Below are 24,518 nucleotides of genomic sequence, written 5' to 3' on the forward strand. Positions count from 1 at the left end.
CATATATAATCATCCAATCATCCGGAGTAATAGATATCACCAAATCTTTTTCCCATTTCACTCTAGATTTATAAACATCCGGCTTAAGCATTTTATTCTGTAATAAAGCATAAATCTCAGATCTAAATCCTTTCTTGCCACCATCAGTAAGTAAAATTTCAAATTTAGACTGTCTAGGTAACCTTAAAGTATGCCTAAAATTATCCAATAACAATGCTTTAACTTAATAAGAAAAAAAGAGTAGTCGAAGATATTTCATACTTTTCTTTCATTCTTTGAAAAGAAACAAAATATCCCGCTTCATAACAATCCTCTACCAATTTAATTCCTTTCTGTTCCCACAGTTTCAAAAGTTGATTATTAACCATAAAAGGAAAAAGCTTATTTTGGAACAAAGGTGTTTTAGCCAAAATTTTACCTTGGGTACCTAGAATTCCATTCTTTTTGTTCCATAATTCTATTAAATGTTTTAACAGAGGTAAATAAATTGATCCATCCTCTTTTCACCAATTTGAGATAATTCAATATTAGCCCATATCAAAGGGTTATCCACTTGAAACATCCTATTGATAAATTTCAACTGAGCTGATTCATGATAATTTTGGAAATTAGGAAGTTGCAAACCTCCTAATGCATATTTCCAAGTTAGCTTCTGCAATGATACCCTCGCCATTTTATCTTTCCACAAAAAAATTCTCATCAAAGTATTCAAATATTTTAAAAGTTTGAGGAATCCTACAAGGAATAGACTGAAAAAGATATTGAATTCAGGGAAAGATATTCATTTTAATACAATTAACCCATCCTATCAACATTATAGGTAAATCATTCCACTAGTTCAAATCATACTTAATTTTAGCCAATAAATGTAAGTAATTTAGTTCAAATAAATGATTATAATTACTATCAATTATAATACCTAAATACTTAATCCAATTCAGACCATTTAAACTTCACAACCTGCCTACAAAATGAATAATCCATTTCAGCTAAAGGCTAATTTCATTTTTTTTTCACCAATTAATTTTATATCCTGATACCTCGCCATACTGCTCCAATCATTTATGCAAGTTCCCCAAGGATTGAAAAGGCTGTGTTAAATATATCAAAACATCATCAGCAAACACATTTAAATCATATTCATCAAAGTTCACCTTAATACCTTTAATAGTACTGTCCTGTCTAATCATCTGAGCCAAAGGTTCAATGACCAATGCAAATAAAGATGGTGACAAAGGACAACTCTGTTTTAGTCAATCTAGATAACACAAAAGGTAAAGACACCTGTCCATTTGTCACCACTCTAGCAGTAGGATTTTTATATAAAGCCTTAATACAACCAATAAAAAGAGACCCAAAATTGAACTTTTCCAAAACTTTTAAATAAAAAACTCCATTCTACTCTATCAAAGGTCTTTTCTGCATCAAGAGAAATTACTGTTGGTTGGTCAGATTGCTCACGAGAAATATTAACTAAAGAAATCAACTTAACAACATTATCTGCTGAGTAACGATTCTTAATAAAACCCGCCTGATCTACTTGAATCAAATCGGTTAAGTATTTGGCCAATCTATTAATCAGAACCTTGGCTACAATTTTATAATCCGTGTTTAACAAAGAAATAGGTCTATAGGATCCTGCTTTTAAGGGATCCCTATCCTTCTTAAGAATAACAGTAATAATTGCTTTAGAAAAATAATCCAGAAAGGACCCAGTCTTCATCTCTTGATCCAGAACCTCCATCAATAAAGGAATTAATAAATTCTGAAATTTCTTATAAAATTCAGAGGTAAACACATCATTGCCTGGAGACTTGCCACTCGGCATGGACTAAAATGCTTTCATCAGTTCTTTAGTAGTAAGGGAAGCATCGAATTCCTTAATATCCATATCCTTCAAAGAAGGTAAAGTTAAACCCGATAAAAAAAATTCAATTTTGACTTCATCTTCCAATACTTCAGAGGCATACAATTCCTCATAAAACATATGAAACTCATCATTAATTTCTTGAGGTTTATACGTAATTGTCGAGTCATGTCTAATAGCAATTATTGTTACAGAAACTTGTTCTGTTTTTAACTGCCATGCTAATACTTTGAGCTCTCTCTCCCAATTCATAATACCGCTGTTCAGTTTTCAATAATAATTTCTCAAACTTATACGTTTGTAACAAATTATACTATAATTTCCAATTAACTAGACATATTTTCTTAACTTCCATAGAGTTTCGTTGTAAATCTTTTTCCAAAATCTCTATCTCCTTTTCCAATTTGCTAATCTCGGTCATTTGTCGCTTCTTAATTTTAACATTATAACTAATAATTTGCCATCATAAATAAGCTTTCAAAGCATCCCATAAAAGCAATTTATTGTCAACTGATCCTGTATTTATTTTTTTTTTAAGTTGCATATGATCCCTTATAAATTTACAAAATTCAGGATATTTCAACAAAAAATAATTAAATTGTCAATGATCAACAGTCTCTACTCTCTCTGAAGCAGTACAGGTAAGTAATAATAAAGAATGATCAGACAAAATCCTAGACTTATATTCATCCTTAAAAACTCGACCTTGTAATTGTGCTGATACTAAAAACAAATCTCTTCTAGAATAAGAATCGTGGTGAAACAAATAAAATGAAAAATCTTTTTCTTTAGGATTTAATTTCCTCTATATATCTACCAAATTCAAGTCTTTCATTAGCACCATTAGCTGTTTAGCCATTTTAGTTCTGATTATCGATTTAGGAGATTTATCTAATAATGGGTCTAAACAGCAAACAAAATCACCTCTATCATAATTTTGTCATAAGCCTGACTTGAATTAAAAAAGGAATTCATCATCAATATTAGAAGCGGAAGCATTCATTAAAGTCCAACATTCAGAAAAAAATTTACAATTGACAATCAAAAGTCTACTAGCTGCCTCAAAAATGGAGTCCAATTTAAAAAAGGTAACTTCTTATTGATCAAAATAGCAACTCCCCTTGCTTTAGAATTAAAAGATGCTATAACTTGTCCAACCCAATCTCTTTTTAATTTTTGATGTTCTTTCTCAGTCAAATGTGTCTGCTGAAAGAGGGCCACATCAACCTTCAATTTTTTTTTAATATATGCCAATACTCTCTTTCTCTTAATCAGGTTATTGAGCCCATTAACATTAAAAGTAACAAAATTTTATTTAGCCATAAAATATCCCACCATAAATGATGAAGCACCTCCCATGACATCAATACAAACAGAACTGAAGATCTCCTGAAAGGAGCACACCCTTTTTAAAATGAGAAGCCCAAAGCTGCTCACAATATTTCCTGAGGTCTCACTAGTGCCTTTTTAAGCCTTGACATCAGATCCCTGATCTTATATTCTATTCATCCGGAAAATGAATGCACCATTACATTTGTCTTCTTCACCACTAACTCAACCTGCAAGCTTACCTTCAGGTAAAAACACATTGCTGTAGAAACTCAGCAGGTCAAACAGCATACTTTATATAACTCGGGCTTGAGTTTTTCATCAAGGTATAAGTAAAATGTAGACTACATTACCGTGCATTTTCCGGCTCTGCTCACACTCATAATCAAGTCCTTTTGTAGCTTCCCTGTTTCCTCAACACAACCTGCTCCTCCACCTACCTTCACATTATTTGGAGACATAATGGCTCAGAGTGACTAAAGCCAAACAAATTTAATTTTATTCCATTTTAGTTAGTCTATGAAATGCACAGCAGTCATACTCAACACAATGAGAAAATATTCCCTTCCTGTCTGGAAAAGAGCAATTGTGTATCTGGCTTGCATTGTTGTTTCAAAATTGGAATTGTGTTTGGAACATATCCTGTGGAATTAGTCAGTTCGCTACAGAGGGAGTGCAGCGCAGATTTACAAGATTGGTTCCCGGGATGGCAGGATTGACCTACGCTGAAAGGTTGGAAAGACTGGGCTTATATGCAATGGAGTTTAGAAGGATGAGGGGGAGACATGGTTGAGGTATACAAGATTATCAAGGGGCGAGACAGGGTGAATTTGGATTACATGTTCCCAATGTTGGGAGAAACTAAGACTAGAGAGCATAGTTTAAGAATACAGGGAAGGCCCTTTAGGACAGAGATGAGGAAATTTTCTTTTAACCCAGAGAAGCAAGGATCTGTGGAATGCTTTGCTGCACTGGTCGGTGGGGGCAGATTCGCTGGATATATTCAAAAGGGAATTAGATAAGGCTCTTGTGGGCAGATGAGTTAAGGGTTATGGGGATTAGACAGGGAATGATTATTGATGGAGAATGATCAGCCATGATCTGAAAAATGGCAGTGCTAGCTCGACAGGCCAATTGGCCTACTCCAGCACCTACAGTCTATTGACAATGATCTCACTTAGACTTCTGGAGTGAAAATGTGAAATTTTCTGTAAGGTCTTTTTTTTTCTTACTTTGTGCTTGTTTACAATATTCAGCAATTGGACTACCTCTCCTCTAATGAAATCTTGGTTAGGAATTACAAAATTAACCTGTCAGATTCTTCCAAAATTGAATTAGGAGACCCTCAGATTATCATTGATTGATAATCTACTATTTTCAACATTGATGGCTCCAAGAGTAAACTGAAAGCCAGTCACTCTGTGAAGCATGAGAACACATCACTCAACTTGTTGAATGTGGTCAAAGGTCTGCACTATGGGGCCTGCATGAAAAAAATCAATACTCAGCCCAAGACATACCCCATTTTTGAATAAAGTGCTATTGATTTATTTTCCAATCCTGGATAATTAACACATATTGATAGGTTTAAATAGAAAGTTTTATTTTTAAGTACATGAGGGAGAATTAAATAAAAGAATAAGCAGATAAAGGTGTGTAATGCGCGTCGAAAGAACCAAAGGCTTGTTGATCCAAACCAAGGCTTTTATTAACTGAAAAGACTGGAGCATATCACAAGTAGGTCGACCAGTCCAGAATGACCTGGTCTGGCTAGGAGCAATCCTTTAAGACCTGCCAGTAGGTGTGGCCACATTCTCAGCCAATCACAGTCATCCTACACTACCATCTGTACATATATACATTGATGATAGAATCTGTACTATCACATTCACCCCTTCTTTGAGAACTGACCCCAGAGTGAATGGAGGTTAGGGGGTGTACCGGTCAGGGGGCCTGACCATCCACCGTGACTGCTGTGGCACCGGGATTGGGGTCGCCGGAGTCGTGTCACCGGCAGGCCTGTAGGGTGCGGCCACTGCTTCGCTCAATTCCCCAATGCCGTTGTCGACAGTCTGGCCTGAGCTGAAGGGGTGTTGCTGGTCCCTCTGATCAAGCACATGACCTGGGGGAGAAGGAATAGGGGGAGGTTGGGTTAAAGGCACTGCTGCGTCTGATCCGGTTTGGGCTAGGTCCCTTACCGAGACTGTGTCCTCCCGTCCATCTGGGTACTCAATGTAGGCATAATGCGGGTTCGCATGGAGCAGAGTCACTCGGTCAACCAAGGGGTCGTTCTTAGAGGACCGGACGTGGCATCGTAAAAGGACTGGACCAGGAACCGTGAGCCATGCCGATATGGTCGTAGCTGACTCAGATTTCCTCGGGAAAGAGAACATCCTTTCATGGAGGGTGGCATTGGTCGCGGTGTATAGGAGGGAGCGGATGGAGTGTAGGGCATTAGTGAGCACATCCTGCCAGCGAGAGATGGGGAGACCTTTGGACCAGGTGGCATTCTCTCTTTCGACTTTCCCATTACCGCGTGGGTTATAGCTGGTGGTCCTGCTTGAAGCAATGCCATGCTCTAGAAGGTACTGCCACAGCTCCTCGCTCAAAAACTAGGACCCCCTGTCACTGTGAATGTAACTGGTATACCCAAAGATGCCGTACAGGGCCTCTATAACTGAGGAGGCAGTCATGTCCAAGCAGGGCACAGTGAACGGGAAGTGGGTGTACTCATCGATGGTCGTAAGGATGTAGGTGTTACAGTTGGTCGACGGTAGGGGCCCCTTGTAGTCTACGCTGAGATGCTCAAAGGGGCAGGTGGCTTTGATGATGTGGGTGTTCTCCGGACGGAAGAAGTGGGGCTTGCACTCAGCGCACACTGGGCAGGTCTGGATCATGGAGCGAATCTCCTCGACCGTGTAGGACATGTTGCGAGATTTGACAAAGTGCGCGAACTTAGTGACCCCTGGATGACAGAGCTCCTCGTGGAATTTCTGTAGCCTGTTCAGTTGCATGTTGGCGCAAGTCTCCCTGGAGAACGCATCTGGCGGGTCGTTGAGTTTACCTGGCCGATACAGTATGTCATAATTAAAGGTGGAGAGCTCTGGCAATTTTGTCATTCTTGATGTTACCTCGCTGGGTATTGCTAAACATGAAGGAGACCGTGCGTTGGTCGGTCAGCAGCGTAAAGCGCCTGCCAGTGAGGTAGTGTCTCCAACAACATACTGCCTTGACTATGGCCTGGGCCTCCTTCTCGAGAGTGTCAGCTCTCAGGACCCTGGAGGGTTCTGGAGAAGAAGGCTACCGGCTGGCCAGCCTGCTTCAAAGTGGCAGCCAGTGCAAAGTCATATGCATCGCTTTCGACTTGGAACGGAATGGACTCGTCGATGGCGTGCAGCGTTGCAGCCACGATGTCCAATTTGATGCGGTCGAAAGCCGCTATGGCACACATCAAACTCAGGGCCGCGGGCCAAATTTGGCCCATGATATAATTATATTTGGCCCGCAAGATCATATCAAATATGTATTAGAGCTGGCCCGCTGGCCGCCGCACCAGTATAGCACATGCACAGCTAATACTACAAATCCCAGAATGCTTTGCAAATGCGTTGGCGCCGGCCCGTCAGCCCGCTAATTTCCCCCACCTCCTCTGTTTACTTTCATTAGCATCTGCGACCTGTCGCCCAACTCACATGTAATAAACCCCTTACGAAAAATGGCCAAACGAAAGACAGAAAACGGGACCTTTCAAGACAGGTGGGAGGCAGACTATATGTTCATCATTTTAAAAGACAAACCTGTTTGTCTTGTGTGTGGAGCCAGTGTGTCTGTAGTTAAAGAATATAACATACGACAACACTATGAAACAAAACACCAGGACAGGTATAAGGATCTGAACGAGAAGCAAAAGCTCCAGAAGGTGGAGGAGTTGAAAATAAGTCTGGTTTTACAGCAAACTATGTTCACCAAAGCAGAATCTCAAAGTGAGGCTGCTGTAAAGGCTAGTTTTATTGTGGCCGCAGAGATCGCCAGGCCCTTTACGGAGGGAGAGTTTGTTAAAAAATGCCTGCTCAAAGTTTGCGATGTCATTTGCCCAGATAAAAAGCAAACGTTTTTAAATGTGAGCCTGAGCAGAAACACCGTGGCTGCACGTGCTTGTGAGCTTGCTACTAATCTACAAGAACAACTGAAGGAGAAGGGGAAAGATTTTATGGCATACTCACTTGCTGTAGACAAGAGCAGCGATACATCAGATACTGCCCAGCTATCAATATTCATCCGTAGAGTGGACACAAAACTTTCCGTTACAGAGGAACTTTTAGGATTAAAATCCATGCATGGCACAACCACAGGAAAAGAAATCTTCGAGGAGGTGTCCAAATGTCTCAATGAAATGATGCTGCCTTGGGATAAACTTGTGGGACTAACGACAGATGGTGCGGTCAGAAAAGTGGACTGGTGGGCAGGATTCGGGAGAAGCTGCGGGAGAATCATGCAGGTGAGCTTACAGTTTACCACTGCATAATCCATGAGGAAGCCTTGAGTGGCAAAGCCTTGAAAATGGAGCATATTATGAACACTGTAACTCGAGTAGTTAACTTCATAAGAGCCAAAGGTTTAAATCACCGCCAGTTCAAGTCCTTTCTGGAGGAGTTAGGGTCAGAATACGGAGACTTGCCCTATCACACAGAGGTGCGATGTACTGAAGAGATGCTTTTAGCTGCGTGAAGAAATATGTCTGTTTATGGAGAGCAAAGGCAAAGACACAACAGAGCTCAGGGATAAAAAGTTTCAGTGTGAGCCATCTCGATGTGCTAAACCTGCAGCTTCAGGGACGAGGGCACATCATTACAGACATGTACAGTGCAGTGAGGGCTTTTCGAACCAAGTTGTGCTTGTGGGAGACTCAGATGCTGCAGGGAAACATGGCTCATTTTCTGTGCTGCCAAATTATGAAAAAACAGATCTCACCTGCTGTGTTGCCCAGTGCAGTTTGCTGAAAAACTAAGCGTACTTCATGCGGAGTTTTCCCGACGATTTGCTGACTTTGAAGCCCAGAAATGCAGATTTTAACTACTCAGCAATCTGTTTGCGGTTGACGTGACAAGCGCTCCAACCAACCTCCAAATGGAGCTGATTGAGCTCCAGTGTAATGACACGCTCAAGTCAAAGTATGACTCTCTCGGTGCTGCGCAGTTCCCACAGTTCCTTCCCGACACACTGCCCCAACTCCGTGTACAAGCTGCTCAAATGCTGTCAATGTTCGGCAGCACGTATCTCTGCGAACAACTCTTCTCTTTGATGAAGATAAACAGGAGTCGTCTTACTGACAAGCACCTTCATTCAGTCCTGAGGATTTCCTCACCTCAGAGTCTGACCCCAGAGTTTGATGAACTTGCATCTAAGAAGAGATGCCAAGTATCTGGTTTAGACCCAGGTGCATCAGAGTAAATCACAGTGTAGCAAGCTAAGCTTGGATTTTCTTTGGTTAACTTTGGACTGTTCATAGTTGAAAGATTGGATTTTCATTGAAGCAAGTTGTTATTTTTTTGACTTGTTGGCTTGTGAAAAAAAATACATTTAAAAGGAGCTTAAAGGCTATAGAGAAATATTATTTATTGAATATTTTATTTCTCATTAATGCTTCTTCTAGAAAGAGTTTAACCAAAACTATTATTAAACATTTATTTTAATAAGAAAAAGTTTAACATTACACATGTTGAAAGAAGAGAAAACATGCAGATGTTGTTGAAAATTTTCAATAAATATTTAGTTTGGCCCACAACTTAGTCCAAGTTTTTAATTTTGGCCCTCTGTGAATTTGAGTTTGACACCCCTGTGCTATGGTTTCAGCTGACAGGGGGAAGGAGGTGGTCTTGATGAGTGGCCGTGCCTTGTCGGCATAGTGTGGAACCCATTGGGCATAGTAAGAGAAAAAACCCAGGCAGTGTTTGAATGCCTTCTGGGTGTGTGGGGGTGGGGCAAGTCCATGAGGGGATGCATGCGGTCAAAGTCCAGCATGACCACCCTGTTCTCCACCACACAGCCCAGAATTGCGAGTCGAGTGGTCCGGAAGACACACTTGTTGAAATTGTAGGTCAAGTTCAGCCGAATTACAGTCTGAAAAAAATTTCTCAAGATTGGCATCATGATTCTCTGTGTCATGGCCGCAGATGGTGACATTGTCCAGATACGGGAAAGTAGCAGTCAGCCCATTCTGGTCCACCATCCAGTCCATTTCCCGCTGGAAGACCGCGACACCATTTGTGACCCCAAAGGGTACCCTGAGGAATTGATACAGCCGCCCATTTGCCTCGAAGGCTGTGAAAGGTCGGTCTTCTCAGCGGATCAGGAGCTGATGATAGGCCGAACGCAAGTCAATGGTGGAAAATACACGGTAGTGGGCGATCTGATTCACCACATCTGTGATCCGTGGAAGGGGGTACGCATCCAGGAGCGTGAAGCGGTTGATTGTCTGGCTGTAGTCAACCACCATCCGCGGCTTCTCCCCATTTGTAACAACTACTACCTGGGCCCTCCATGGACTAGAGCTAGGTTCGATAATGCCCTCATCCAGCAGTCTGCACACCTCGCTTGTGATAAATTTCCTGTGTTCATAACTATATTGCCGGCTTTTGGTGGCCACAGGCTTCCAGCCAGGGGTGAGATTTGTGAAAAGCGCTGGCGGAGCAACTCAGAGGGTGGAGAGACTACAGGTGAGGCCCTGGGGCGCGGGGGTGGGTGGCTCGGGCTGCTGCTGGCAGGAGATTTCCGGGTAGAGTGGTTTCAGACAGAGAGAGGAGCGTGAGGCCTCCCAAAGTGCAGGGAAATGGTTTGAAATTGGCACTGAAAATCCAGTCACAGCAGAGCAGGGGCGCACAATTGGGGAAGGACTAATAGTCTGAAGTCTGTGAACGTGATGCCCTGGACTTTCAGGGTCGCCACGCAGTATCCCTTTACCCCAGTCGAGAGCAATCTGGTCGCCAATGAAATTCTCTGTGTAGTGTGGAGAATAGCTAGTCCGCAACGGTGGGTCAGGTCCGGGTGAATAAAACTGTCAGTTGACCTAGAGTCAAATAAGCAAGTGGTATAGTGTCCATGCACTTTAATCAGTTCCATTGCATTTGTGAGGGGCTGGGAGGAAGTCCTGCTCAAGGGTTATTGATGCAGAAACTTGTAATGTAGACAGTAGAGACCTGCGTGATGACTTCACGCAAACAGTGGGGCCTGATAAAAGTGTCGGGGAGGTGGTGTTACTGCCTGAAGCCAAAGGTAAGTATTGGGGGTCGCTGCTTGCCGTCGGTGGTGGGGCGGTCAGCAGGGGGCCCGCAGCGGCGGCAGTGGGTCCCCGGCCGGCAGCGGCTGCAGGAGTTGAGGTCGGGGCTGGGGCCTGGTCGGATGTTAGGGTGAACGTCATTCCGGCGAGGGTGGGTTGGACCTTGCGCATTCAGCTTCTGCCCCGTGATGTCAGGCGCTGCCGCATGGTGGAGTCCTCGCTCTCATTGGACAAGAGCTCTGAGGAAGAAGTGTTTGAAATGGAGAGTGGCGATTTGGCTTCACACGAGGCACTGGGTTTGATGGTGGCCATTTTGGAGTGACAGACTGCAGCAAAGTGGCCGTTTTTAAGGCACTTCTGGCATCTGGCTTTTCTCGCCGGGCATTGGGCCCTGCTGTGCTTGTTCCTCCTGCAGAAATAACACTTTGGGGTTGCATCGGGCAGCGTAGCGACAGAAGTAGGGTAAAGGGAGGACATCCTAGTTACATCAGAGTGTGGGGTCCAGCCCCAAGAGTACATGTCCGTACTTAAGACCGCAGCCTCCATCGTCTCTGCGATCTGGATCACGTCCTCTAGATTTTCTCCCCCATGCTCTAGCAGGCGCTGCCTCACCTCATTCGATCGAACCCCGGCCACATAGGCATCCCGAATGAGATAGTCTGTGGTCTCCGCAGCTGTTCTGTCTGTGCAGGCACAGTCCCTGCCCATTGCCCTTAGTGCCTGAATATAAGCTTTACAGGACTCATCGGGGCTGTTGCCTCCTTGTAGTAAGTTTGTACCGAGCATAGACTCTGTTCACTGGTCACTCATAGAGCCCTTTCAGCACCTTCATGGCTGTGGTGTAAGTGGTCATGTCCTGGACACTCTGGTAGACTCTAGGGGACACCATAGTCATCAATATTCATAGCCGATGGCTGTCCTCTATCACGGCAGGATCAGAGAGCTGTAAGTATGTTTCAAAGCACCTCACCCAGTGCTCAAAGTCATTCGAGGCTGTAGCTGACTGTGGATCGATGTCGAGATGTTCCAGCCGTAGTATACGCTCCATCCCTTCAAAATGTTTTAGTTAATAAAATTGTAGTGTGCGTCGAAAGAACCAAAGACTTGTCGATCCAAACCAAGGCTTTTATTAACTAAAAGACTGGAGCATATCACAAGTAGGTCGACCAGTCCAGAATGACCTGGTCTGGCTAGGAGCAATCCTTGAAGACCTGCCAGTAGGTGTGGCTACACTCTTAGCCAATCACAGTCATCCTACACTACCATCTGTCCTTAGACACATTGGTGATAGAATCTGTACTATCACAAGATGAAATAACTTGGGAGCTGGTTTTTTGTAGAGCATAAATAATAGTGAAGACCAGTTACACTGTTTCTGCATGGTAACTCCTATGTAATTAGTATTGAAGGAAAAATTATTACATTCAAAAACGATGACAGAATAGAGACAGGGAATTGCAGATCCATTGATTGTACTTCCATTGCATACAAATTAACTGGTGATTTTTGAGAGTTAACTTGAAGACAGCAAATAAATGAACAGGAATGATTATCTATTATTAAGTTGATGGTGGTGTTGCAACAGCTGTGAAAGTCAGCCCACGCTGTAATAAAACAAACAGCAGAACCAATTAAGCGTACAACAGTTTCATTATTCAAACTTGATAATGCTAACAGGAGTGAGCAGTGGCATCACTAAGGTTGGTGTCAACCCAAGGCAGTAACTCATGGTGTCACCCCCCCACCCCCATGGACATCCTCCCATACCAGACCATACAGAATCCTTAGTAATGTTTTTTGTACTGATGTTACTCAAATCGTAATTCCCGTATATCACTGAATGTAATGGCAGTAGTAGTGAGATAAACAACTAGCAAAATTATAACTATTCTTTTAAATTACATATCATACACACAGCCTAAATGCATTTACATTTACAAAGACAAATTAGCAATATTTCAAAAACTATATCATTATAAAAATATAGAATAACATGGTAAATAAAGGTGTAAATTGCTTAATGTAATTTTTCTTAGATTATATGAATACTAACAACAAAATTGTTTTGTAAAATCTTTCTACATTGAATTACAGCATTATTCGTAACTGGAATAATTTTCTCCTTCTTTTCCTTTAATTATTACAACTAATTATCACAATATCATAGCTATAACACCAGAAAATTTGACATAAGCGGCGGCTATCAAAGCAACGAAAACAACAGTGTGTGCTTGTAGCGGGTGCAAACGAAACCACGTGATTCGAAGCATCATTATATTTGTGTAATAATGACAGCTCTGACCTGAGAGCATTAGAAGGTTCAAAAAGTAAATTAGCATAGAGTTTTAGCCTTGTAGGCATATTGATACATGTAAGCTGGGCTTACAAAAAATGTTTTTGCTGTGACAACTAAGTACAGGGATATTTTTATGAAAAAATAATACATTTCTGCTGAAACACTGCACAAAAATTTTGTAGACAGCCATTACGGTGTCACCCCCCTCTGATGGTGTCACCCGGTGTGATCTGCACCCCCCTAGTAACGCCAGTGGGAATGAGGGGTACAAAGAAAGAGATCAGTAAATTGTTCTCTACACTGAGCCCCAACTCAAAGCTGACAAAGTGTTCACCCCACTTTTATACACCTTTAGGCATGAGTCTACGTAGGTTTCACACGAGTTTCACACAGCTGCTGATTCTTCTTTCTACAATAATATGTACCCTTTATGGTGTCTGCAAACAGCTGGGAAATGTCAGGGTGTCCTTATTCTTGGTTTATTTACTTATATTTTGTGGTGTTAGTTACCATCTCACTACAGCACAGGGAAGGTCATATTAGAAGGCAATTACATTCCCACCACATTACAAGGCAATTGTTTTCTCTCTCAACTCATTAACCCTTTGTTAAGTACGTTCGTTAAACTTATTCTTTCACACAGCCACTTACTTAACTGAGTAAGACTGTGCATTGTAAACTACACAAAGACCTTTAAAGAAATGACTATCGCTATACACTTGACAATAAATCATAAACAAATAATTCAAATGTACCAGGTTCAGCTCAGTGACAAACATCCAAGCTCTGTTTTCTGAGATGCTAAACAATCTTCCTCATTTTCCAGTCATATTTGGCTGAAAATAATGCCTGTTTTTGAGCAGTGTTGAAACAGAAATAAAATAATGGTATGTATCACAACTGTGGCAGTTCACTGCAGTGGTGATAGAGCCGGCGCTCTGGGCGGTGAGCACAACCAAAGGCCAGCAGCCTGCCCAGTGGCACTGGTCCCAGCAAGCAAACTGATGGGTGAACGCCAAGGGCAGCGACCCCAAAATGGTACTGGCCTTGCTGCGTAGCCAACAAACAGGGACAGTGCACGGGGAAGAAGGGCATGCAGGAAAGTACCCACAGACGGGAAACCCACTTTTGTTATGCATGTTATGACATCAGCCAAGGGGGGCCACGATGGGAACATTGCAAATATAAAAGTCGGGCCTGAGCCCTAATAACATTCAGACCTTAACCTGACTACATTATGGGTGTGTGTCTTCTTTTGAGTAGCAAACAGCTACAATTGATGACCCAGACGGTTTAGACAGCATCTAAACCCAGCGATGAGCAAACAGGCAGCAGTCAATGTGGTCACTCTCAAGCTGCTGATCTTCTGGACGAAACAACCACGTGTCTGGTTTGACCAGGCTGAGGCACAGTTCCAGATCCAGCAGATCACAGCAGAATCCACCCAGTACTACCACATGGTGAGCACTGGACCAGGACACAGAAGGCCAGGTGGCCAACTTCATACAGGAGCCCGCATCGGAAGGTGCATACACCGCACTTCAAGGACCTGCTGATTGAGACTTTCTAGTTCTCATGGCTTGAGAGAGGGGCACGTCTGCTCCACCTGGACGGTTAAGGGGACAGGGCCCCATCAGCCCTCAAGAATGAGATGCTGGCCCTCCTGGGCAAGTGTGAGCCCTGCATCATGTTTGAGCAGGCATTTCTAGAGCAATTGCCCGAAGACATTCAGCTGCTCCTGGCTGATGCTGATTTCAGTGACCCATGAAAAGCCACAGCACAAGCAAACATTCTGTGGAAACAGAAGAGAGAGGGCTCGGTATCCGTGGGGCTTGTCACTAAACCCCGCAGCCAGACCCGTGCAGAACCACCAAGAGAACAGCAGCGCCCCAGAGGAGGTGATCCAGACGACCAGTGGTGTTTCCACCACCAAAGATGGGGAGCTGGAGCCCTCCAGTGCAGGTCGTCATGCACTTTTCAGGGAAACGCCAGGGCCAACCGTTGCTAATGACCACGACGGCTGGCCACCAAGTCCAGACAACGCTTCCTCATGGACACAGGAGCAAAAGTCAGCATTTTGCCCCCATCGGGACAGGACACTAGGAATATTGGGCCCCATGCTGCGAGCTGCCAACAGCAGCAGGATTCGGACCTACAGTACTTGCAAGGTCCAACTGGCAGCCAAGTATAATCAAACAGGAGCTATAATCCTTAAGGCATTTCTAGTTGCATTGCAAACCTGATCACTATCATTACATCTCCCTTTCTTAAAACAAAAGTAGCTTAATTTTAACTAACATTTTTTTATATAACTCTGCAATTTTAACTTTAGCACCAAGAACTTACATTTTCATTATTATCAACATAACATTTTTTAAACTTGTTTTGTGTGCCCACATTTATATACACTAAAACTTGAAGAGCGAATAAGATAGCACTTTTTCATTCTATAACAGGAGTCTTTAAATTTGCTCTGTGAGTCTCTTAGGAGGATTAACGTGTCCTGATAGATTGATTGTCCTTGAATCTGAGTTGTTGCCTCAGACGATGTCTTCTCAGCTGTGTATTCACATTGTTCAACAGTATCCGTCTTTCCATCTATTGTGACTGGTCCCATTTGAAGATCTCGATGATTTCTTCACTGAACAGCACGTTCATCTGTCTGAATGGTATTTGATCTTGGTTGGACTTCACTAAGGACAGTTCTCTTCTGAGACCATAAGTTCATTTTGTCTTTTAGTCATACTTGGTTACCAGTGTAGAGTTCCAGTAGGTTTTTTGATCCTCTGTCAAAGTAATACTTTTGCTTTTCTTTGTTGTTCTTTGAATTTCCTCACTTTCTCCCCCTCTTTTGTTTTTAGGAGGTTCTCCTGAATGGGTAGGTTTGATCTTAGCCTCCACTCCATAAGGAATTGGTAGAAGGGCATTGTTATGCAGGAAAGTACCCACAGGTGGGAAACCAACTTTTGTTATGCATGTTATGACATCAGCCGAGGGGGACCACGATGGGAACAGTGCAAGTAGCATGTTCTGCGAGAAGTCCGTTCCACTGTCTTTTGCCTTGTTCGACAGTCTTTTCACTGTCTGTACCAATTATTCCACTAGACCATTGGACTGTGGAAAATGAGGACTTGATGTGGTGACCCACTATTTGGAAAAATGTTGGAACCTTGAATTGCAAAACTGGGGTCCATTATCTGTGAAGACTTCCCTTGCCACACCATGTCTGGAGAATATGGCTTTCATACCTGTTATTACAGCATCTGCAGTGGTGGTATTCAGTTTGCACACCTCTGGATACAGGGAGTAATAGTCTGTGACAACAAGATAGTCCTTCCCTTAGCATTCTAATAGGTCAGCGCCGACCTTCTGGTAAGGTCTATATGGTGCTGGGTGTGGCTTTAGTGGTTCTACAGGATTGCTTGCTTGATATTTCTGCATATTGTACAGTTTGACACTTCATTTATTATATAATTGTTAATTCCTGGCCAGTACATCACCTCTCGTGCTTTTTCTTACATTTTTCGATTCCGAGATGTCCTTCATGGATCCTTTTTAGCATCTCTTTTCTCAGACTCTTTGGGATAAGGATTTTGCTTCCTTTGTAGATGATGTCTTCAATCACTGATAGTTCCACCCTACAGTTCCAGTACTCTGAAACATCAGTCCTGCTACATGTTGGACCATCCATCCAAGATGGTTTTTTTTCAGTTGTCTCAGTGTTTCATCTTTGTTGGTCTCTGACTTTATTTTTGCATCTGATATGGGAAGTGCACTTGTGATCATATCCTTGAAGGCATTCAAGTCTTCATCCATTTTGGTGTTTGCGGGCTCTCTCGTGTCAACAGCTTGAGACAACGTGTCTGCTGTGTAGATTAGCTTACCCGGAGAGTACACTACATTTAGTGCACAGCGTCGCAGCCTTTGCATTCTAAGTGGACATTCATTTAATGGCTTTTGGAACAATACATTCAAGAGCTTATGGTCAGTCTCTACACTGATTGCTTGCCCTGACACAAAATGACGAAATCTTTTACAAGAATATGTGATGCTGAGCAGTTCCTTTTCAATTTGAGCGAATCGCGTCTCTGCATCTGTCATTGAGCGTGAAGCATATGCAGTGGGTTGCCAGTCATCAAATTTTTTCAAGAAGAACTGCACCGAGCCCACTGTGTGATGTGTCTGATGATATCTTGATGGGTGTCACTGGGTCGTAAAACCTCAAAACTGGTTCCTCTGTGAGCAGTTTCTTTAGTTCCCTCCATAACTTTTCATGCTAGTGATTCCACTCCCATTCAATGTTCTTTTCTATTAGTTGTCTCAATGGAGCCATCTTTTCTGAGAAGCTGGATATGAATTTAACCATATAGTTGACCATTCCTCCATAAGTCCTTTTTGCATTGTGGCCTTGACATGTTCTCAATGGCAGTCATCTTTCTGGGATTGGTCTGATGCCAATAATATCTCCTACAAATGTTATTTCTGTCATCTCGAGCTGATATTTCTCTCTATTCAGCTTCAGATTTGCTTTCAGCACTTTCCTTAGTCACTCATCATGCTCCATACTCGTGATTCCCCATACTATGATGTCATCTACTCCGTCCAGGTTGATAGTTTTGTGATACACTTCAGGAGCTGAGGCAATTCTGAATGGTAACGTTAGGAATCTGTATCTGCCAGATGGACTATTGAGCTTGCACAGTCTTGAACTTGTTTCATCCAATTTCAACTGCCATAATCCTAATGATACATCTAACTTGCTCAAAAGCTTTGCAAACTGTGACATGATTTGTTCATGTGTCAGGAGCTTTCAGTGTTCTGTCTTTATTGCTCCGTTTATATCTCTTGGATCCAGGCAAATTCTAAGCTTTCCATTCTTTTTATCCACAACAATGAGTGAACTCACCCACTCTGTTGGCTCATCTATCTTCTGAATCATGTTCAGGCTTTCCACCCTGTCCAACTCTGCCTTTAGTTGCTTTTGAAGTGTAAATGGAACTTTTCTGCTTGGATGTATTATCAGTGGCATATGTTTATGTGGAACGAAGGTTTGACCACATCCACGTGGACATAGTAGGATCCTTGCTAGTATCCCAGGGTTTCCGCTATCCACGATGGTCGACCGCTTCACTAGGTGGCCAGAAGCAGACTCGCTGGCAGATACGTCCACAACCTTGTGCACCAGGGCCCTCATCTTGTCATGGGAGGCATGGTTTGGGTTACTGTCCAACGTCACATCCGACAGAGGGGTCCAATTCACCTCCAGTCTATGGTCTGACCTCGCCAGTCTGTGGGGTGCCCAGCTGCATCACAACAACTTACCACCCACAGTCCAATAAGTTGGTGGAGTGCTTCCACAGGCACCTCAAAACCACACTCATGACCAGACTCCAAGGACCCATTTGGGTAGATGAGCTACCATGGGCGTTGTTGGGCATCCAAGGAGGACTTCAACACCTCTTCGGCTGAACTCTTCCACAGAGCTCCACTGGTGGTCCCGGGAGAATCACCCCCAGGTGAAAAGCAGGATGACTCTGCAGCGTTCTTCGGCAAGCTAAGGGAAAGAGTCGCAACCTGGCCCCAATTCCACCTTCCAGGGACGGACATGCGAGGACATGATTTATTAGGCCTGAGCCCTAATAAAGCTCAGAGCTTAACTTGACTACACTACGAGTGTGTGTCTTCTTTCCAGTAGCACACGGCTACACAACAACCTATTGTTATCTATGTTGATATTACAAGCAAGAAAGTACACAATAGATTCCAAAAAGTCTGAGAAAATTCATCTTTTGCAGATAAACCAGAGAGAATATCCTGTCTGGATGTATCTCAGCTTGGTATAGGAACTTTTCTGCCCAAGGCTATGAGGAACTGAAGAGAGTGGTAAATGCAGCTCAAGCCATTAGGAAAACCTATCTCCCTCTGCCTATACCTGCCACTGCCTTGGGAGAGCTGCTAAAATATTAAACTACTCATCCTACTCCAGTCATACTCTTTTCCCTCCTTCTATCAAGCAGGTGTGCTTAAGAATTCAAAGCTACAGATTGAAGGACCATTATTTCCCTCTCATTATCAGATTCTTGAATGAATCCCACACTGGTAAAAAGTGATGCCCTTGTACTGTCTTTTACAATTGCACTTTTCTCTATATCCTGCATTGTTTGAGTACTGTTACACTGCTCTCTACTTTTGTTTTACATGTTATTGTTGCACTAACTGTTGGATGAGTTGAATTGCCTGGGTAGCATGCAAATTGAAGCTTATTACAGTATTTCAGTACATGTGAAGAATACATAATTAATTAATTCAATTTAACATTTTTTTTGAAATCGCACTTCGACTGATAATTTACCTAAACATGGAAAAATGTACCAAAGAACTTCAATGGACCTTCATCATCAAATTGGGAAAGCATCCCAGATAAAAGCTTACTTGTGCAGACAATAAAAAGTTTGGCCAGAGGTGCTACATCTTAAAGGGAAAATAATAGTTCAGTGGTAATGGTGGTGGTAGATGAGGCACATGAGATGGGTTGTAGATATAGGTTGATTAATTCTAGAGCTGAAAGTCCTTACTTTTGACATGTTAAACTCCCACCAAAGGCATAGCAATTAAAATCAGCAATATTCAAGAGGCCAAAATGGAAAGTGCACAACAATCTACGAGGATTATTGGGCTGGAAAAGATTATAGTGTCAGGAAAGGGAAAGCCTATAGAGGGATTTGAAAACAAGAATGAGTGTTTTTATATCAAGGTGGATCTTAAGCAGGAATCAGTGTAAATTTTTCAGGGATTAGAGAGATAGAAAGGGCCAAGGCCATGGGAGGGTTTAAAATCTGCATTCTTGGCTAATGACTTTAACACAGTACTCCCAGATAGACAGGGTCATTTCATGCAATGAGGCATATGTTCTTCTAAGAAGAATGATGAAATTGTCTCAAATCTGACTACACCTGATTGAACACATTTGGTGGAAAACTAGAATACAATAAAAAATGCAAAGAATCCTGAGATAGATCTTTTAAGCTCCATGCATGGACTCCATATTTAAAATTTAAAAAAAATGATTTTTGTCATTCTTGCATCCATCTCAATAATCTGATCCAAATCCTTTGTTACTATTATATGTTGGCTGCATGGGAATGAGTTTGACAAGCTTTTGGAGCTACCCACAGAGCTTAAGTAGAGGCAGCAGCTTAATCAGAAGGCAATTTCATATTAGGCCTCTGCCTTGAGACAGGCTACAGTGCAGATAGAAAAATGGGAACTTACCTTTCAGACAGAAGCCCTAAAAGGCTGCTCCAGCATCCCATTGATATCCAGAGGTGCCTCATAGTGCCCTCCGGATCCGACAAAGATGGGGCGACTGGTCCCATTGCACCACCCGTCATCAATATGTGGCAGAGCAATGGCTATCTTCCCTAACCATAATTGACCTCGCAGCTGAAATTGCTCTGTGGCTCCCAGAACAGTTCCAGCTGCTTGGGGGATTTTAGGTAGGGAAGATGGCCATCGCTCTGCCACGTTGTGAGCCACAGAGAGCGGCCCCACTGGCAGCTCCCGCTGCCCCGCTGCCCGCTCCCGCTGGCCCGCTGCCCGCTCCCGCTGGCCCGCTGCCCGCTCCCGCTGCCCCGCTGCCCGCTGCCCCGCTGCCCGCTCCCGCTGCCCCGCTGGCCGCTCCCGCTGCCCCGCTGGCCGCTCCCGCTGCCCCGCTCCCGCTGCCCCGCTGCCCCGCTCCCGCTGCCCGCTCCCGCTGCCCCGCTGCCCGCTCCCGCTGCCCCGCTGGCCGCTCCCGCTGCCCCGCTGGCCGCTCCCGCTGCCCCGCTGGCCGCTCCCGCTGCCCCGCTGGCCGCTCCCGCTGCCCCGCTGGCCGCTCCCGCTGCCCCGCTGCCCCGCTGGCCCGCTCCCCCGCTGGCCGCTCCCCCGCTGGCCGCCCCCGCTCCCCCGCTGGCCGCTCCCCCGCGGGCCGCCCCCGCTCCCCCGCTGGCCGCTCCCCCGCTGGCCCGCTGGCCGCCCCCGCTGCCCCGCTGGCCGCCCCCGCTGCCCCGCTGGCCGCCCCCGCTGCCCCGCTGGCCGCCCCCGCTGCCCCGCTGGCCGCCCCCGCTGCCCCGCTGGCCGCCCCCGCTGCCCCGCTGGCCGCCCCCGCTGCCCCGCTGGCCGCTCCCGCTGCCCCGCTCCCGCTGCCCCGCTGCCCCGCTGGCCGCTCCCGCTGCCCCGCTGGCCGCTCCCGCTGCCCCGCTGGCCACTCCCGCTGGCCGCTCCCGCTGCCCCGCTGGCCGCTCCCGCTCCCGCTGCCCCGCTGCCCGCTCCCGCTGCCCGCTGGCCGCTCCCCCGCTGGCCGCTCCCGCTCCCCCGCTGGCCGCTCCCGCTGGCCGCTCCCGCTGGCCGCTCCCGCTGGCCGCTCCCGCTGGCCGCTCCCGCTGGCCGCTCCCGCTGGCCGCTGGCCGCTCCCCCGCTGGCCGCTCCCCCGCTGGCCGCTCCCCCGCTGGCCGCTCCCCCGCTGGCCGCTCCCCCGCTGGCCGCTCCCCCGCTGGCCGCTCCCCCGCTGGCCGCTCCCCCGCTGGCCGCTCCCCCGCTGGCCGCTCCCCCGCTGGCCGCTCCCCCGCTGGCCGCTCCCCCGCTGGCCGCTCCCCCGCTGGCCGCTCCCCCGCTGGCCGCTCCCCCGCTGGCCGCTCCCCCGCTGGCCGCTCCCCCGCTGGCCGCTCCCCCGCTGGCCGCTCCCCCGCTGGCCGCTCCCCCGCTGGCCGCTCCCCCGCTGGCCGCTCCCCCGCTGGCCGCTCCCCCGCTGGCCGCTCCCCCGCTGGCCGCTCCCGCCCCGCTGGCCGCTCCCCCGCTGGCCGCTCCCCCGCTGGCCGCTCCCCCGCTGGCCGCTCCCCCGCTGGCCGCTCCCCCGCTGGCCGCTCCCCCGCTGGCCGCTCCCCCGCTGGCCGCTCCCCCGCTGGCCGCTCCCCCGCTGGCCGCTCCCCCGCTGGCCGCTCCCCCGCTGGCCGCTCCCCCGCTGGCCGCTCCCCCGCTGGCCGCTCCCCCGCTGGCCGCTCCCCCGCTGGCCGCTCCCCCGCTGGCCGCTCCCCCGCTGGCCGCTCCCCCGCTGGCCGCTCCCCCGCTGGCCGCTCCCCCGCTGGCCGCTCCCCCGCTGGCCGCTCCCCCGCTGGCCGCTCCCCCGCTGGCCGCTCCCCCGCTGGCCGCTCCCCCGCTGGCCGCTCCCCCGCTGGCCGCTCCCCCGCTGGCCGCTCCCCCTCCCCCGCTGGCCGCTCCCCCTCCCCCGCTGTCCGCTCCCGCTCCCCCGCTGGCCGCTCCCGCTCCCCCGCTGGCCGCTCCCGCTCCCCCGCTGGCCGCTCCCGCTCCCCCGCTGGCCGCTCCCCGCTCCCCCGCTGGCCGCTCCCCCGCTGGCCGCTCCCCCGCTGGCCGCTCCCGCTGGCCGCTCCCGCTCCCCCGCTGGCCGCTCCCGCTGGCCGCTCCCGCTGGCCGCTCCCGCTGGCCGCTCCCCCGCTGGCCCGCTGGCCGCCCCCGCTGCCCCGCTGGCCGCCCCCGCTGCCCCGCTGGCCGCCCCCGCTGCCCGACCCCGCTGCCCCGCTGGCCGCTCCCGCTGCCCCGCTGGCCGCTCCCGCTGCCCCGCTGGCCGCTCCCGCTGCCCCGCTGGCCGCTCCCGCTGCCCCGCTGGCCGCTCCCGCTGCCCCGCTGGCCGCTCCCGCTGCCCCGCTGGCCGCTCCCGCTGCCCCGCTGGCCGCTCCCGCGCTGGCCGCTCCCGCTGCCCCGCTGGCCGCTCCCGCTGCCCCGCTGGCCGCTCCCGCTGCCCCGCTGGCCGCTCCCGCTGCCCCGCTGGCCGCTCCCGCTGCCCCGCTGGCCGCTCCCGCTGCCCCGCTGGCCGCTCCCGCTGCCCCGCTGGCCGCTCCCGCTGCCCCGCTGGCCGCTCCCGCTGCCCCGCTGGCCGCTCCAGCTGCCCCGCTGGCCGCTCCCGCTGCCCCGCTGGCCGCTCCCGCTGCCCCGCTTGTCCCCGCCGACGGCTCCCACTGCCCCAAGGGCTCCCTGCCGTCCCTGACTTGGAGGGAGAGGGGTGAGTGAGGAGATGGGTTGTGGGCTGACGACATCATCAGCCCGCCCCTGAACAGCCGCTTAGAGCAGCTGTACATTCAGATTGTAAACATCCGGTACCACACGGATGGCAGTCTCTTCAATCTGAGGCGCCTGCAAGCTCACACCAAGACACAAGAGAAACTTGTCCGTGAACTACTCTTTGCAGATGATGCCGCTTTAGTTGCCCATTCAGAGCCAGCTCTTCAGCACTTGACGTCCTGCTTTGCGGAAACTGCCAAAATGTTTGGCCTGGAAGTCAGCCTGAAGAAAACTGAGGTCCTCCATCAGCCAGCTCCCCACCATGACTACCAGCCCCCCCATATCTCCATTGGGCACACAAAACTCAAAACGGTCAACCAGTTCACCTATCTCGGCTGCACCATTTCATCAGATGCAAGGATCGACAATGAGATAGACAACAGACTCGCCAAGGCAAATAGCGCCTTTGGAAGACTACACAAAAGAGTCTGGAAAAACAACCAACTGAAAACCCTCACAAAGATAAGCGTATACAGAACCGTTGTCATACCCACACTCCTGTTCGGCTCCGAATCATGGGTCCTCTACCGGCATCACCTACGGCTCCTAGAACGCTTCCACCAGCGTTGTCTCCGCTCCATCCTCAACATCCTTTGGAGCGCTTTCATCCCGAACGTCGAAGTACTCGAGATGGCAGAGGTCGACAGCATCGAGTCCACGCTGCTGAAGATCCAGCTGCGCTGGGTGGGTCACGTCTCCAGAATGGAGGACCATCGCCTTCCCAAGATCGTGTTATATGGCGAGCTCTCCACTGGCCACCGTGACAGAGGTGCACCAAAGAAAAGGTACAAGGACTGCCACATTGACCACCGCCAGTGGGCTAATATCGCCTCAAACCATGCATCTTGGCGCCTCACAGTTTGGCGGGCAGCAACCTCCTTTGAAGAAGACCGCAGAGCCCACCTCACTGACAAAAGGCAAAGGAGGAAAAACCTAACACCCAACCCCAACCAACCAATTTTCCCCTGCATCCGCTGCAACCGTGTCTGCCTGTCCCGCATCGGACTTGTCAGCCACAAACGAGCCTACAGCTGACGTGGACTTTTTACCCCCTCCATAAATCTTCGTCCGCGAAGCCAAGCCAAAGAAGAACATTCAGATTGATTGGCGGAGGATTGTGCTGCAGAGATTATCCCTCTTGGAGAGGAGTTGGAATATGTGGCTCGGAGACCACCTTTGCACATTCAGAAAGGTAGGTAATTGTGGTCTTGGTGGAGTTTCTCTGCCTTAAAATCACAACTTTTGTGGTATCTGAATTGGTCTAGAGTTTGCTGATGAGTCCAAAAACCAATTCCTATCAATCCTCTTCACCCTGACTAAAATCTATTGCAAGCTTGAGAGAACAGCACAAATATAGACTTTGTGATTCTCAATTCAAATTAACACAAATAAATGTGATTAACTGTACAACATCCCAACATTTCCTTTCATAGTTGAAGAAAAAAGATATTTAGTTAACTTTGTCAATGTAGACCCCCAGCACTGTCTTGACCAGTTTCACTGCTTCATCTATTATTAAAACTATTAGAAATTGCACTGCATGTTACATATTAAGCAGCTACATAATGTTCATCTGAAAGGATGAGTTATTAATCCAGATCTGATAGTATTTGTATCCAGTCCATTTTTTTAATTAA

At 47.4% G+C, this 24,518-nt stretch overlaps 1 protein-coding gene and 1 pseudogene across 5 annotated transcripts in view; one reads left to right on the forward strand and one right to left on the reverse strand.

Annotated features, from left to right (window-relative positions):
- LOC138761777 (nmrA-like family domain-containing protein 1) overlaps positions 1 to 24,518 on the reverse strand; it is a 238,039-nt gene that overhangs the window by 207,986 nt on the left and 5,535 nt on the right. For 2 of the 5 annotated variants that reach the window (XM_069934496.1, XM_069934495.1), the window contains exon 1: positions 20,041 to 20,215. The exons of 2 other annotated variants lie outside the window; for them this stretch is intronic. The gene's annotated coding sequence lies outside the window, so the exon portion shown is untranslated. Of the gene's footprint in view, positions 1 to 20,040; positions 20,220 to 24,518 lie in introns of those variants that run through there. One more of the 5 variants, XM_069934490.1, reaches the window with a different exon arrangement.
- On the forward strand, positions 6,912 to 15,011 carry LOC138762452 (general transcription factor II-I repeat domain-containing protein 2-like; annotated as a pseudogene).

This window comes from Narcine bancroftii, chromosome 4 (assembly GCF_036971445.1).
Source record: "Narcine bancroftii isolate sNarBan1 chromosome 4, sNarBan1.hap1, whole genome shotgun sequence".
NCBI lineage: Eukaryota > Metazoa > Chordata > Chondrichthyes > Torpediniformes > Narcinidae > Narcine > Narcine bancroftii.